We start from the raw sequence: 6,824 nt of genomic DNA on the forward strand, positions 1-6,824 counted from the left end.
AAAGAAAGGTGACCAACAGAATGTGGAAGTGATCAAACACTATAATTCATATCACATGCAAGCAAATGTTTGCTGAGGATCACTCACTAACAGTTGCAGCAAGATGTTAACAGGTAGCTGCCAGAAGTTCAAGCACATGCAGAAGAGGACTTGGCATGGAGGATGTCATTGCTGATGCCAGACAGACTTTGCTGCAAGCAGGGAGCGTGAGAAAGATGTTCACTTGTGTTTTACTCACTGCCAAGGCATCTGACTGTGGATCCTAGCCAGCTGTGGATGATACCGAGAAGAAGGAGAACCCCACAACTCGTCACTGTGCTCACAAGGAACCCGTACACGGACCAAGAAGCAGTCAGAGACAGCCTAAGGAAATAACTGCAGATTTTAAAACTTGTCTGTCAGGGTTGTATCCTAGCGCCATACTTATTTAATTGATGTGATGAGAAACTAATTTCCGGAACAGGACAACATGAAGAAGAATGGAGCCTCTAGATTGGAAGAAGGATTGCTAACGACCTGCCATATGCAGATGATACAACCTTGCTTGTTGAGCTCAAGGTAGACTTGAGGCACTTGCTGAAGATCAAACACTGTAGACTTTGGTTTGGATTATACGTCAATGTAAAGAAAGCCAAATCCTCACAACTGAACCACTCAACAGTATCATAATAAGTGGAGAAAAGACTGAAGTTGTTAAGGATTTCATTTTGCTTGGATCCACATTTCATGCTCATGGAAGCAATAGATAAGAAATCAAATGACATCTTTCATTGAGCAAATCTGATGCCCAAGACCACTTTTGAGTGGGTGAAGGGAGACAATGGTCAATGTAAGACATGAAAAAATAATAATAATTTATAAATTATCAAGGGTTCATGAGGGACGGAGGGCAGGGGAGGGAGGGGAAAATGAGGAGCCTATACCAAGGGCTGAAGTAGAAAAAAATATTTTGAAAATGATGACTGCAACAAATGTAAAAATGTGCTTGACATAATGGTTGTATGTATGGTGATAAGAGCTGTACGAGCCTCCAATAAAATGAAGAGCTCCAGTCATGGTTAAAGCATTCAACTGCTAACAAAAAAAAGTTGGTGGTTTGAACCCATCAGCTACTCTTTGTAGCTCCGACCTTGGACCTTGGAAACCCTAGTTCTAGTTTGTCTTATAGAATCACCATTGAATAGAATCCACTCACTGACAGTGAGTTTTTTGAGTTACTGTAGATAACTTTGAGATGCAAGCTGTCTCAGTTACAGTGGTTGCCAGATCCTTATCCTTGACAAACTTAGCATTCATAGGTTTAATTACCTTCATGACAATGTATACAGCTGGGGAAAATTGTTATTGTAAGCAGAGAAGAGTTACTCTTCTGTACACCAAGGAAATAAGGAAAAAAGTCGTTCCCTCTGCACACTAAGGAAATAAAGAAACCTTTATTTTAGCATTATCTGATGGATTATTTTTTTCACGTCTTCTTTGTCAATAACACACACAGGGGGAGGGGGAGAGAGAGAGAGAGAGAGAGAGAGGATCAGTCATCTGGAGAAAGTGAAGGAGCTTGGTTGAAGGGGTTTGGTTTGGGAAGTTTGAAAGTGACCCTTAGGCGAAGAAACATAATAAGTAGGAGAAAAAGTAGGGACGAGGAAGCCCATTATATTATTGTGATTGCTGGGGATGATGGGGATGAAAGGAGTGAGGGATGGTGAGAGAGGCTTTGGGGCAACAAGAGAGCTGGAATCTGGGAGAAATGGGGTGGGTGTGGTCCTGTGTGAGGATTTGGGATCTCTATAATGTTCTTTGAGGGGGATTCAGGCACAGAGAGGAAATACTTTTTTATTGTGGCCTCAAACTATAAGACAGTTCCATGACTGGACTGTGGGAGCTCTGGGATTTTGTTGAGGTGTGTGACAGCAATTTATCACCTTGCTGAGACATGAGCTTGAATTCTGTCTGCTTCAAGGTAAGGTGTTGGTGCAAGTCTGAGCCGATGCAAGTGCCTGCTGCAGGCTGCACCTCTCCCTTCTTGGATGTCCCCACTGCTTTTCCTGTGTGGACCTGGGTTGAAAAGATAACCTTGAGGGTTGGTATAGAAGTGAAAACCCTATTCTGTATCCTGGTGCCTGGGCCAAGGCGAAGTGCTGAGAGTTTGTTGAATTGAACTGAGCTTTGTTGAACCCAGATTTGAGAAAGCCCTCCTAGTCCCACTGGCTGGACCAACAACTTGTGGTAGTGAGATGTTGTTTGCTGGAGTGTGGGCTAAAATAAAAGACAGATGATGGAAAAATGAACTACTGAGGGGTGGAAGGATCCAGAGTCATAAGATATTGGATTCAGGTCTTATAACAAGGGTTCCAAGAAAAATAACCATGTTTCTAGTCATTGAGCATTAATTGTATGTGGGGCTCATGCTCAGTGCTTTACAGGCACCATTTCTCATCCTTGTCACCAGCGAACAAGAGCATCATCGGAGAGCAAAGCAAAATGCATTGGTGTAGACACTCTGGTTAAACATGAAAACCAAAACCACAAACCTCCAAATTCAGCGCATTTGAGTTGATGCTGACTTTCCACGACTGTATAGGCGAGAGTAGAACTGCCCTGTGGGTTTCTGAGATTGAAACTCTTTATGAGAGTAGAAAGCCCTGTCTTCCTGCCTCAGAGCAGTGGGTGGTTTCAAATGCCTGACCTTTCAGATGACAGCCCAACATGTAACCACTCTTTGGTTAAACAAAAAGCAAGACCTAGTCCTTCACTGACTACTTCTGGGCATATCAGGCAAGTTTCTGAATTTCTCTGTCCATTTAATCTACTGTCAAAATAACCACACCTCCAGCATAGAGTCTTTTGTGAAGTTTAAATGAAAGTACTTGAAACAATACTTGATACCAGGAAAAAGCTCAATAAGATGTTGGATATCAAACTCAAAAAACTCAAACTCTCCATCAAGTCCATGCAGACTCATGGTGACTCCCTGTGGGTCTCTGAGACTATAACTGTTTATAGGAGTAGAAAACCCAGCCTTTCTCTCATGGATCTGCTGGTGGTTTTGAACTGCTGACCATGTGATCACAGCCCAACTCATAACCACTATACTACCAGGGTTCCTAGATACTGGATATGCTATTCTCATTTTACAGACGAGGAAAGTGAGTACCCGAGGGGCTGAAGTAATCCAGACAGCCACTAGAGATGCATTATGAATGCTGGCTTGATTTCAAAGTTCCTGCTCTTTTAGCAAATCCTTTTGGAATAGCCCCATCTTAGAAGACAACATGGAATGAGATCCAGACTTCTGGATCCCCAGGTAGCAAAGGTTCCAGTCGGGAGAGAGAGATGAAGCATGTAGACCAGGGGTGCTCAATATGTTGATCGTGATCAACTAACTGATCGCAAATGTAGTGTGAGTAGATTGCATGGCATTAAAAAAATAGATGTAAGCCTATCATCAATCCCGTCACTTAATTGATATACAGCACAGCCAATCAGATGCAAGTTTAGGTGTCAAATGCAAACAACTGTGCTGAGTGCAGCAAAACTGACAAACTAAGTTATGGCCAATTTTTAGACCTTATTTTTTTTTTCTCTTAAGCGTAAGAAAGGGTATTAAAATGAGTGGGGGAGCTAGACCCAGTAAGAAGACAAAAGCCTATCCCTTTCATGCGGAATGGGAGATTTTGACACGACAAGCCGACATTCAGCTGAAGTCCAGAGCGCAGGAATTGTTCTGGAACTTACTCACAGAGGGAAAGTACCCAAACATGAGAAAATGTGCTACTTCCTTGACTGCCTTATTCAGCTCTACTTTTGTGAGTCAGCCTTTTCCCACATAAAGATCATTAAGTCCAAGTACCGTTCCACCATGACTGATGACCATTTTGAAGTGTGCTTAAGGCAGGTTGTCAGCAGCTACTGTCCGGACTATGCATCTCTGGCTCATTCCATTCAGTGCAAGTCATCAGGGTAAACTCAGGTAGTGACCAAAAATGTACAATGTTAATGGTGTTATGTTGTGCAATATGGACTCATACGGCTGTGCAAGGTACATAAACATACATTGTACATATAAAGAATTCTCAATACACTTATGTAATAAATAAATAAAAATGTATGTTTTGCATTTTTGTAGTTGCTGGATCATTTTGACTTGATCCTTTTATAAGTAGCTCGCATGCTGAAAGAGTGTGAGCCCCCCTGAGGTAGACAAACAGCAAGCCTGGTCATTGGAGGTATTGCATGTGACACAGGAGAAACATGAGGACAAAAGTGTGGGTGGTGGCATGCGTAATGTCAAGAGGCTCTCTTTGAGGAGGTGGCCTTTGAATGGAGACCTGGATGATGATGAAGCAGCAGCAAAGTTCTGGGGGAAGTGCTTCCAGTAGGAGGAGCGATGGGTGTAAAGGCGCTGGTGTGTCTGGAAAAGAGAAAGAGGCCTTTGTGATTTGAGAGGGGGAATCAAAGAAGAGATATTTAGCACCAGCCTAATCACTGAGCTCTGCCTCTCTCTCCTAGAAAATCAGAGAGAAACTTATTTCCAGTGGGTTCTCTGGGGACCGAAGAGCACTGATGTCTCTCAAAGCAGTCTGGTGCCCCAGACTGTCACCAATATCCTGCTGGGGAAGAAATCCACAAAGAGGATTGTTATGGGTTGAATTGTGTCTCTCCCCTGCCAAACATATATTGAAATCCTAATCTTTGCCTCTATGACTACGGCCCTAGCTGGAAAGAGGGGTCTTCTTCAATTATGCTAATCAGGCCATACCAGGGCAGAGTGGGTCCTAAACCTAATCACTTCTGAAGTATGTAAAGAGAATAGACACAGATATACCAGGTGGGAGGTGAGGGTCATGGAGATGGCATCTACAAGGTCAAGATCACCAAGGGTTGTCACCAGCTACTAGAAGGTGAAATAGAGAAAGTAAGACCCCCCCTTAGGGACATCCCCCACCTCCAGCCGTCTAGCCTCCTGAACCAAGACAATACATTTCTGTTCTTTAAAACTACCCACCATCCACTTTTGCTGCTGTGATGGCAGCATTAGGAAATGAAGGTGGAGGGGGCCAGGGACCAGCCAGGCCTGGGAAGTGACAGGCCTGCCTTCTCACCTGGATTCTGCCACCCAGGTGGTCACATTGCCTGCAAGGAGTCCACCACTGCCTTTGCCCTCATCTTACCAATGAAGACATTAGACTGGATTATGTACCTTGGTGTCCCTGTAGCTTCTAGGCCATCCTGCTCAACTGACCACAATTTACAATTATTCAACTGACTGAGCAGGATGCAGGGCGGTCAATGCCATTGCTATTTCCCCTGACGTTCAGCTCACGGATATCTATGAGAACCCAGAGAAACACCACAATAAATAAAGACTAGTCATTTGTGATTATTGATTAAGTGACAGGCACTTCATTTTGTGCCTTGCAGCTGTTCAATTGAAAACCTTCATCTTCCTTGGGGAGGGATGTATTCACAGCTACTCCTTGATTGATCTCCAGGGAGTACTGTTCACGGGCTCTATGTTCATGGTGCCCTCTAGGGTTGGGTTTGTGGTGGTCCTGAAAGCATGATTCTGTTCCTAGGGCCCGTTGAGTTGGCCCTCAAGTCACCATAACCCCATGAACAACAAAGATCCACAGGGTTTTCATTGGCTGGCTTTCAGAAGTGGATTGCCTGGCCATTCTCCCTAGTCTATCTTTGTCTGGAAGAGCCAATACAACCTGTTTAGCATGATAGCAACTTATGAACCTCTCGGGACAGATGGATGTGGCTGCACATGGGTTGAGTTGGCCAAGAATGGAACCAGAATCTCCTGCGTGGAAGGGAAGCACTGAGGAAAGCAGCTCAGAGAAATCTGATAACCTTTTCTTCCCCCAGGAGTCTCCTTATTATAAAAAGCAGAGAAGGGTTTCATACCTCTGACTCCTGAACCTGGGCTTTTGCCAGGACTTCAGCCTGCCTCTGGTCGACCAGTGGTGACATCTTCATGGGAGGGCATCTAGGGCTGAGTCTGGGAAGGTCTGAGTTTGCATACCAGTTCCTCTGGGACTCCAGACAGGACAGAAGACCCCCATCTCCCTCAGTTTACCCCTCAGTAAAATGAGTCACACTCTTTCCTTCTCTGCAGGCTCAACTTCTATGAGGTGAGGGGCGTGGTGCCCCAGCAGTGTACGAGGACTAGGCCAAGCGTGCAGTCAATGTTAGGCACCAACGAGAAATGTCTTTCTCCTCTGAGCACCTTCTGGGGGATTCTGCTCCCCAGTGGCCGGCCAACATGGCTGTTGATCAGTCCGGCCCTTTGAAGGGGGTCGTCTTTGCCGACAGAACATGACAGCGCCGCAGGGAAAGCTGTTTTCGTTCCACTTAGTTTGATTTATTATTGATAATGCTGCAGATAAATTAGAATCATTCAAAACCGAGGGCACCGTCTGGGGCCTGCTTGACATTCCAGAGCTGTCTGTTTTGCATTTGTTGGGACCCAAGTGAGGGCATGCCCGGCTGAAGGAGCAGGGCCCTGGGAGAGTCTGTCTGGAGAGTCTGAGTACTGAGAAGGGACACCGGCATGGCACTGCGTCCAGATCGCTCACAGCGACGGTTGGCCTCGCAACAAGAAGAACCGTCTGTCTTTGCTTTCTTTAGCTCCTCACCCGAAGGCAGTGGGCTCAGGTGGTATCAGCGAAGGCCCAGATTTAAAGATGGGAGTCCCGCAGTGGGACCAGTTGCTAATGCACTGGGCTGCTAGCTGAAAAGGTGGCGGTGTGAGTCCACGCAGGAGCTCTGACACATACAGGGTCATCATCAGTCAGAGTCCACCTGATCTCTTTTTTTTT

Source organism: Echinops telfairi, unplaced genomic scaffold (assembly GCF_000313985.2).
Source record: "Echinops telfairi isolate 266 unplaced genomic scaffold, ASM31398v2 ScPeMD7_2;HRSCAF=8, whole genome shotgun sequence".
Classification (NCBI taxonomy): domain Eukaryota; kingdom Metazoa; phylum Chordata; class Mammalia; order Afrosoricida; family Tenrecidae; genus Echinops; species Echinops telfairi.